Source organism: Nelumbo nucifera, chromosome 6, assembly GCF_055504915.1.
Source record: "Nelumbo nucifera cultivar China Antique chromosome 6, China Antique-T2T, whole genome shotgun sequence".
Taxonomy (NCBI): Eukaryota; Viridiplantae; Streptophyta; class Magnoliopsida; order Proteales; family Nelumbonaceae; genus Nelumbo; species Nelumbo nucifera.
In genome coordinates, this window is record NC_142654.1 from 5,084,393 (window position 1) to 5,093,042 (window position 8,650).

The window sequence follows — 8,650 nt, forward strand, 5'->3', positions numbered from 1 at the left end:
GCTCTTTCCTCCAAAGGAGTGTGGCATACACTCAAACATATGGATTATGTCACTTAATTGTTTAGCTATTGTTATAACTTAGGAGATTTTTCATAATTTTTTCCTACATTGATGGGTTAATTAAAATCGAGACCCAAAACCCTTGCTAGCTGGTGATTAGAATAAAGGCCCTTTGGGGGAAAGGTTTGGTATTAAAATATTAAAACATGTAGACTGTTTTTGTTTTTGTTCGAGAGAAAAATAAGAGAGAAACAGAAAGAGATGGGAAATTTCTCAAGAAATTTCACAAAGTTTCTTGAGAACTTTGCCTCATTTATCTGTTACTCTCTTATTTTTTATCAAAGCCAAACATAGTCTTAGCATACAACTGGTGCAGTGGAAGGCTGATATAAGTTGTTGGGTTGAATGGCCACATTATGCTTCCATGTGTAGCAGAGATGAATTTCCCTTTTTGACCCAAACAGGGAGCCTCTTTTCTTGATTTTACTCAAAATCTCATCATCTAGGAAATTACCAATAGCCAAATGACTTAATTCTCTATGCAATGTCACTGTCTAGTTGAATTCTTATGAATCAACTTCTTGATATCCTTCTATTCAACAGCATTTTTTAGAAACAAATAAATCAATTGAGTTTAGAAGAACAGTGGGCTTTAGAATGCAAAGGCTGAGGTGGCTGAATTGAATAACTTATTGTGGGGGGTGTTAGCCAATGTGGTGTTCTTTTCTTTGTTGCAAGTTTCAAATATTATCATATATAGCAATCAACCCAATTTCAGATTCATAAAGAAGGAGCTCACAACCTACTTAATAACTTGTTCATTAAAAAAGCAACTACCCAGAGCTATATTTAGATAATCGGGATCAACATCAAATGGGTGTAATTTAACCTAAAACCACAAAGAAACAGAAATGTTGTTTTTTCCCTTTTACTTTTCAGTTTGAAGATCTACGAGGATCATCAATAGTCCCATGATTGTTCTTGAATCATGAGTTTGTTTTGAGATGCAAAAATAAGTTTGTTTTATTTCAAAAAAGAACTCATTTGTATTTTCTTGAAACCATCCAAATGATGGTTTTTAAAACAAAAACAAATTTTTGAGTACAGATATTGTATGATTTAGGAAAGATGATGAACTCATGAAAGATCATTAGATGAAAACGTGATTCTTAAACCAGAAATTCTTTAACACATTTTTATCTCTGTTTTGGTAACAAATATGTAAACTAGCAATACCATGTTTTCCGTGTTTTTTATTTTACAAACCAATTTGTCATGAAAATAGATGGTTTAATTTGTATTTGTAACTCACAACAAGAATAACAATTCACATGGAAGAACTCCCAGTGTCAATCTGTGCCTTGAAAATGATGTATCTTTAATTATTATTTATTTTCTAAAACGCAATGTGCTTGATAAACAAGATTTGAGTTGGATAAATCAGGCCAATTGGCCAACAAGGAGAAATCATTCTTCACTGTTCATAGTAAAATAACCACCACCAAATGCCTTTCACAACATATTGGCCACCGAGTCCGTGTCTAATTTTGTTTTCAAACTTGAAATTAATGTTATTGGAAATTTGTATCGATACTTCTTTTCTTGATGTTATTCAAGTTTTATTCAAGGTGATATTGAGATGCATCCTGAGCTTCTTTTAGTTGTGATTCAAACAAACTTTAATGGCATAACTAAATTGTTGGATGTTATGACTATTGGAGATTTGGAGCCTACGGATGATCTGTTTGTTGACATTGTTAATTCCGGGAAAGTTGCAAGTAAAACTCATACTGTCTTGATAGCACGACATTGAGGAAAGCCAAATTAGTCCACCTAAAAAAAGGGAAAAAAAAAGAAGATTCCAGTGCCTGGGGATAAAATAGTCTAGGAATGACATCATTTTGCAGATCTGTCTTGATAGCACGACTTCTTGGAGTCCATGTAGACCCATGGATATTGCTGTGTATTCTCTCTCTCTAATTTTTTTCCCAAGGAATGTGTTAGCATCTTCTTTGCTTTCTGGATGCAACATCTTGTGCATTTTGTTGTAGCTCTCTCTCTTTCTCTCTCTCTTTTCTTACCAAATCTGGTTAACAACAAACAAAAGAAGAAAAAATTACCTAAATAGAAATTTGAAAAGCATCATCATGGCGAGCATCTTTATCTCAAAGGAAAGAATGTAAGCATGAGCATGTACCTAATTACAACTTACAAGGAACAGGCAAAAGGCAGTGGCTCAGGCAGTGGGTGCAATGGTCAGGTAGGAGGAAATATTTGAGTGGGAGGTTTAGAGGCAGTGGCTCAGGCAGAGAGTGGGGAGTCTGAAGTTGTTGCTTTGATGAAGGGGATTCTTGTTTTCTTTTTGCTAGCTATGAAGGTGTGAGAGAGGTGGAGAGCCTGTTTCTTTGGAAGAGGTGTAATGGTCAGTGAGTGTTTGCTTTCTTGATTGGTGTTGTGTTTGAGTGAAGGTGTTGTCTTTGCACATTATAAGTGATAAAGATTTTTCTTTTGCTATCAAAACAAAAAAAATCATGGTAGGTGGCAACTTTAAGTTTCTATAATTGCAACCAACTTAGCATTTCATGGTCCAAATCAGTCCTTACTGGAAATCCCTACACCTTTTCTCTTAAGACCTTGAGAACACCGGTGCTATTCTGGAGACAAGTAGGCTCTATACAAGAACTTCTACTTCAGTTTTAAGTTTCAGAGAGAATGGTGCTAGTCTCATCTTCATCATCTAAGCCTTGTCCCAACTATATGGGTTCAGATACCTGAATCCTGTTTTGCCATTCTGTTCTGTTCAGTGCCATATCCATCATTCAATTGTGGAGAGAATGACACTTGACTATGACCAGCAATCAACATTGGGGCATTGCTCTGTCATGTTCCAATCCTACATACAAGCTGGAAAAGTTTATAGAATTAAAAAGGAAATATGGAAAGTTTTGGAAAGATAACAGATAGACCAAGACTGCCCTTTCAAGATAAATCAGAAGAACTATCAATTGGCTCCATGGCATGCAATTATAGCAGGACCCAGGACCATTTAGGATATTCATAGTTATTAACAAGTCTGAGCATCAGAAACACAGATCACATTCAATGGGTGGAAAGGCAGACAGTGGTAGTGGATCACCAATCCACCAAACAAGAACAAAGGTAGAACAAAAACTCACCATGGTACACCACACAGTGAATGTTGTCCTTGCTAAAGCGTTTAAACACATTGCTCTTAATCTCTGCAAAAGTATTTGATACCAGCAAAGAAAGCAGTGCATTATTGTGGGCAACAATACACGTAGACAAAGTGATTGCCATGACCAAGCAACCAAAAAATCTAAAACGAAAAAGCATAAACCACAAAAAAGGATATTAGATAACACAATAGCTAATGCTTAATCGGAAATATATCTCCACAGCCAAAATCTCATATTTTCTGGTGAAGAATTTGCAAGCCCCTCTGAAGAACTGAACAGAGTTGGCAACACATCCCCGCCAAAATTTTGGCATAGTTTATCAAATATCTGTCACAGTTTGAAGGATCAGTTAAAATAGATTTTCAATCCAAGCATTATAACGTTCAATTTCAATAAGCAAGCAATGTGCATCCAAATTGACATAATCACTTGATCTGCTGGTTGACCTCTAATACATTGTACACCACATAGAGCTTGATTGTTCCTTAACCACGGATCATGTGATATATTAGGCTGATATCTGATAGAAGAAAATAAATATTGTAAAGAGAGTCTTCTTGTTCAAGTTACTCAATATAGAAACTCTCATGCTTCAAAGTTCCAGGCCAATGACCAACTGAATAAAGAAGGAAATTGTAGGATTTTTTTTTTCCTCAAGGAACATTGGAGGGATATTATTAATGTGATCCAGAAGTTCCATTTACTCCACCTGTTTCTTGAAGAAGAATGACTCCAAGGGCCAACACAATTAAACATCCAAAATCAGATAGCTTTGCTGCATGTGGTCTCTTGAACTGCCTGCCCCAAGCATCGTTAGGTTATCTTATAAAGAATAACAATAGGATCCTGTGGAGCTCACTTGCTTGGAAAGGTACAACTGCTAGAACACCTTTCTGATCAAATCTAAACTCTCGTTCCGCTTCTTCCAGACGCTTAAAGAATTCAGGATTGTCAAGATAGTTCAATGCAATAAGGAACTCCTTTGGCTCGGCATCACCTGTTGTGAACACTGCAAAATGCCCCTCCTTCACATCTCCAATCTTGTCTTCCCGTCTGGATAGGGAAAGGACACCTCTCTGCAGCTTCTTCACTACGTGCTTGAGAAAATCAAATCTATCTATTGAACAAACAAACTAAATTGAGAAAATATAAAATCCATTGCAACTTGTCTTGGAAAATATGAAAAGCATGTAAAGCAAAATTAAACAAAAACTATATAAATAAGAAATTAAAAAAACTTTTTTCATCATTTAAATCCTCAACGTTGTACTAGTTTAAACTACAAACAAAAACATTTAACCGGTTAAAATAAATATCCTAACTATAACATAAAAACTCATTGAAAAAGCTATACTCAAATTTCTTTATCTTACATATTGAGATAGCCAAGGAATATTCGCCCCAACAGCTGTTCCAACTATTCTAACAGAGCCATATGGATGAACAAGTAGCTGTTCTGGCAATATTGGGACAATAACCATAACCTCATGCCATCCTTGACCAAGCATTTGGGGCCCTACAACTTTTGATGGATCTGAGCTAATGACTATTCCTTTTGCCACAAGAATTTTCTGGTTTTCAGTGAGGCTTAGTAAATCAACTTCAGAACCTTCCTGGAGTAGATCCAGTGCTGAAGCTGAATATCGTGCTATGGCCCATGTAGTAGCTGAAGGTATGTGAATAAAGAATCTGTTGAGTGAGTTGGGTTTCCCAATGGACAAACCTATGACTCTATTCTGTGATAACAAAGCAGCTATAAGCATTGCTGCCAATCCAGTGCCACATGATAGAACAAAACAAATCGAAGTTGACAAGCATTTTATTAGAGATAAAGTCATCACAGGCAAAGTATGTACTCCCTATGTCAGCTCTGATAACCAACTTGCAGACATCTTTACAAAATGGCTAAACCATTCTAGACATCCTGATCTCTGTGACAAGTTGGGCATGATTGATATCTATGCTCCAACTTGAGGGGGAGTGTTGACAGATATTGTTGTACACGGGTTTAGTACCACAAGGGTACTATTGTGATTTCCCCATATTTTAGGTTGTACGACCAGACTAGCATAAATAATAACTACTACACACGCCTGCAGTACTTTTTTGGGGCTTTCAGTCCTCTCGCCTATCCTCTCTTCTCTTCCTCTCTTCCTCCTCTCTTCTCTTGCTCTTGCTCAACACCATTCATCTAATTCCAAACATTGTTTTAGTCTATCACACAATCATAGTCAATTAGCTTGTCAAACCATACTTGCTACTTTTACAGAAAACATGAGACCTAGAATGCCATCCTCTCTGAGTAAAAGTCATTAACCAACTCATAAATACCTTTTGATAGGTGGGTGAATCTTGGATAATGTTCCCCTGAAAATAAGTTTCACTTGTTGGTCTAACCTTTGAATTTATAACCAAAACATGGATGACCAAAGAATGCAGCATTAACGGCAAGATAGAAGTTTCGGATACTGGAACTCTTTGACATGGTCAGACATTTTGAAGAGGTGGTTCATGATAATTTGGCTCACATGTGTACCACAAGAGAAAATTTTGCATAAAAGAGAAATTTTACCATTTGACCATATCCACCCATTTTCTGATATGCATGTATATGTTCACACATGTATAATATATCATGTCTGAATCATATTTGTGCAAGGCAAGGCCATATGCAATCTTCAGCTTTAGAACAGCTCCAATTATTATTATATAAATTGAATATAATTCCTTTTCTTTTCATTCATTACATTTGACCTCTCCAATTTTTTAGTTTTCATCTTTTTTTTTTTTTTACATTTTCGGGACTCATTTTGTATTGAATTTGAGTGTCTCACAACCTGAAGGAATTTGTGGGAGGGGTCATTACCATGTTTTCATAATCTATTTCCTCTCATTCCTTCAAGCAACACCTTTTATCCTTCACTTAATGAAAGAAGTTAGAAGGTGTCGAGTTGCCTGTGAGGTGCCGAGCTGACCAGGTGCCAACCTGTCTGTGAGGTGTCGGGCTGATCAGGTGCCGAGCTGGATTGATGAGCTTCGTTGCTCTTTAAAGACCTGCAAGGAATTAAATGTCAGAGGAACCGGGGTGGCTAACCCGGTGAGGTCGCTTCGAGACTTAAATCAGTACTCTCATAGTAGACTGCGAGCTAAAAATCACACAGTATGAGAGCTAGAATTTTCTTACTTGCTTATAGGGTTGGTGCCTTTATACAGGCATTGTTTGGCGTGGGCTTCACGCACCATATCCAAGATCTCTACGAGGTCGTCTAAGTGGTTTGAGATTCTTGGAGGTAACTGCCATGCATGTTGACCACCCTCCAGATCGCTCGACACGTAGGCCAACTTCCAAGGATCGTGGGAGTGTTTGGATATGCATGTCGAATTCGTTGGCGAGCGCGTCTTGCAAGTCGCCAATCGGCGCATGTGCCAAGTTGCCAGGTCACGCCTGTGCCAGGTTGCCAGGTCGCGCCTGGGCCAGGTTGCTAGGTCGGTACCTGTACCAGGCTGCGCGTAGGTCGCCGGGTGGGCGCCTTAGAGCTATGATTGCATTGCATCAGCCTCGTGGTGTCGGTCACCCACTCGCACGGGAGCCTTGGAAGGCTCGACCAGCAAGGGTGCCCATGTAGTCTGTTGGCCGCCAACTTCTGCGGAAGCCATGAAGAGCTCATCTTTGTAGAGAGGACCTCGCGAAGAGGACTGATGAGGTTTTATTTTCTGAGAGAAGAGGACTTAGCTTTTTGTAGGATGAGAACTTAGCTTTTGTAGAATGAGAACTTAGCTTTTGTAGAATGAGAACTTAGCTTTTTGTAGCGTATTCCCATAGACAACGCCAATTGATGTAACCATTTTCGGTCACGTATCATTTTTTTTGGGCTAAGTACCTCGTCATCCCGTCTGCTCCCAGGTGGCCGATGACTCAGAGGCTGAAGCGGAGCTCCCTGGTGTAGTGCAACCCGGTTGCTCCCTGTAAGAGATGATCTGCTCATCTTTGTAGACGGCGGGAACTGGTTGCTTGTAATAACTGAATCAGAGAACCCGGGGTGGCTTACCTGGCGGGGACACTCCGATGATTAAGTCAACACTTAATAGTGAGCTGAGAATGATATTAGAGAATGAGAGAGCTAGAGAGTAGGGGTTACCATTCTTTTTCCTCTCTTTTCCCCCCTTTTTTCCTCGGGGGGTGAGGTCTTTATATACTGGAGTCCTTGTGGGTTTGGTGGAGCAGTTCCTGGATTCCCGCTGTGATGGGACCTATTTTCGTGTTAGGTGGGGATAAAGCCACCAACTGGTAAAGTGGCCCATTTCCGCCTAAATCGGGGAGTGGGTGAGCTAATATACCCGTTACAAGTCACAATCCCGTAAAATGCGGGGTACGGTGTTGAGATCCTTGGAATTATCATGCGGTGGTCGGTTTGCCTGTGAAGTGCCGTGCTGTTTGGGTGGCGAGTTGCTTGTGGCGAGTTGCTTGTGACGAGCTGCCTTTAAGTGGCGAGCTGACGAACTGCCTGGTGTAGTTAGCACTTAGTTGGCATGAGGTGCCAGGTGTCATAATGTCATTGGAGGGCCAAATCCGCCCTCATCATCTACCACTTTGTCACAAATTGATTTCATCTACTGCACCATCAACATGCCAACTAAGTATTAATTTATATGTTTTGGACATTATATACATTTTGTATGTGGGGAAATGCTAATAACATTATTGTAATTAATTATATTATTTTTCAATATTTTGATATCTTTATATTAAATCTCCAAAAAGTTTAACATTTGCTTGAAAGGGAGGTGAATTATTAAAATATAACAATTATATTATTTTTCAATATTGTGATATAAAGTATATTTTACTGTTTTGTGTGCCATTTTATTGCCTTTATTTGTGTTGTTGGCTTGTTTTATAAGTTTACTCGTCCACTCAGGTGTCACATAAGGCATTCACTCTCTCTAATATCCTATGACCAAGATCGGCTTCTATCAAGGCAAATCTGTGCCCACGCCATTTTAACAGCATTTTTCAACCTTGCATCGGAAATATCTTACCATTAAATAAAACATACAAGTATGGTGATATTCTCAATGCAAGGCAATAAAAACTGCTCGTATGGGCTTTGCCTTGACTGAAGACGAACTCCCTATGACCACATCCCGCCACACTTTCACGTCTCACCTGTTTGGGGGGAGTTTGAGGCACCACCCAATTATTAAGATTTTTACTATAATATTAAGACTTACACTTCTTCCTCCCACCCCATGTTGTTGTAAACTTTAGGAATGTTTTTATAAATGTATTAAATATAGATAAACGTTTGTGTAGAGGTGGAGAGGGAAAAATAAATAAATGAATTAAAAATTTTGATGGGTGTCTAGATATGACGTGAAGGCAAGGTATTGGCATTATATAATAAAGATCAAAAGCTTCTTAGACATGTATTTAATTTAACTCAACCTCATTA

At 38.5% G+C, this 8,650-nt stretch overlaps 1 long non-coding RNA gene across 2 annotated transcripts; it reads right to left on the reverse strand.

Moving 5' to 3' along the window:
* Window positions 1–1,728: 1,728 nt before the first annotated feature.
* LOC148790571 (uncharacterized) lies at window positions 1,729–4,707 on the reverse strand. Of its 2 annotated transcripts, XR_016077784.1 has the most exons (4): window positions 4,571–4,707; window positions 3,177–4,314; window positions 2,772–2,904; window positions 1,729–2,086 (listed from the first exon to the last, which is right to left on the reverse strand). It is a non-coding gene; the product is annotated as an uncharacterized LOC148790571 (long non-coding RNA). The 2 variants fall into 2 exon arrangements; XR_016077783.1 differs by lacking the exon at window positions 4,571–4,707 and having other exon boundaries at window positions 3,177–4,558.
* Between the last annotated feature and the right edge of the window lie 3,943 nt (window positions 4,708–8,650).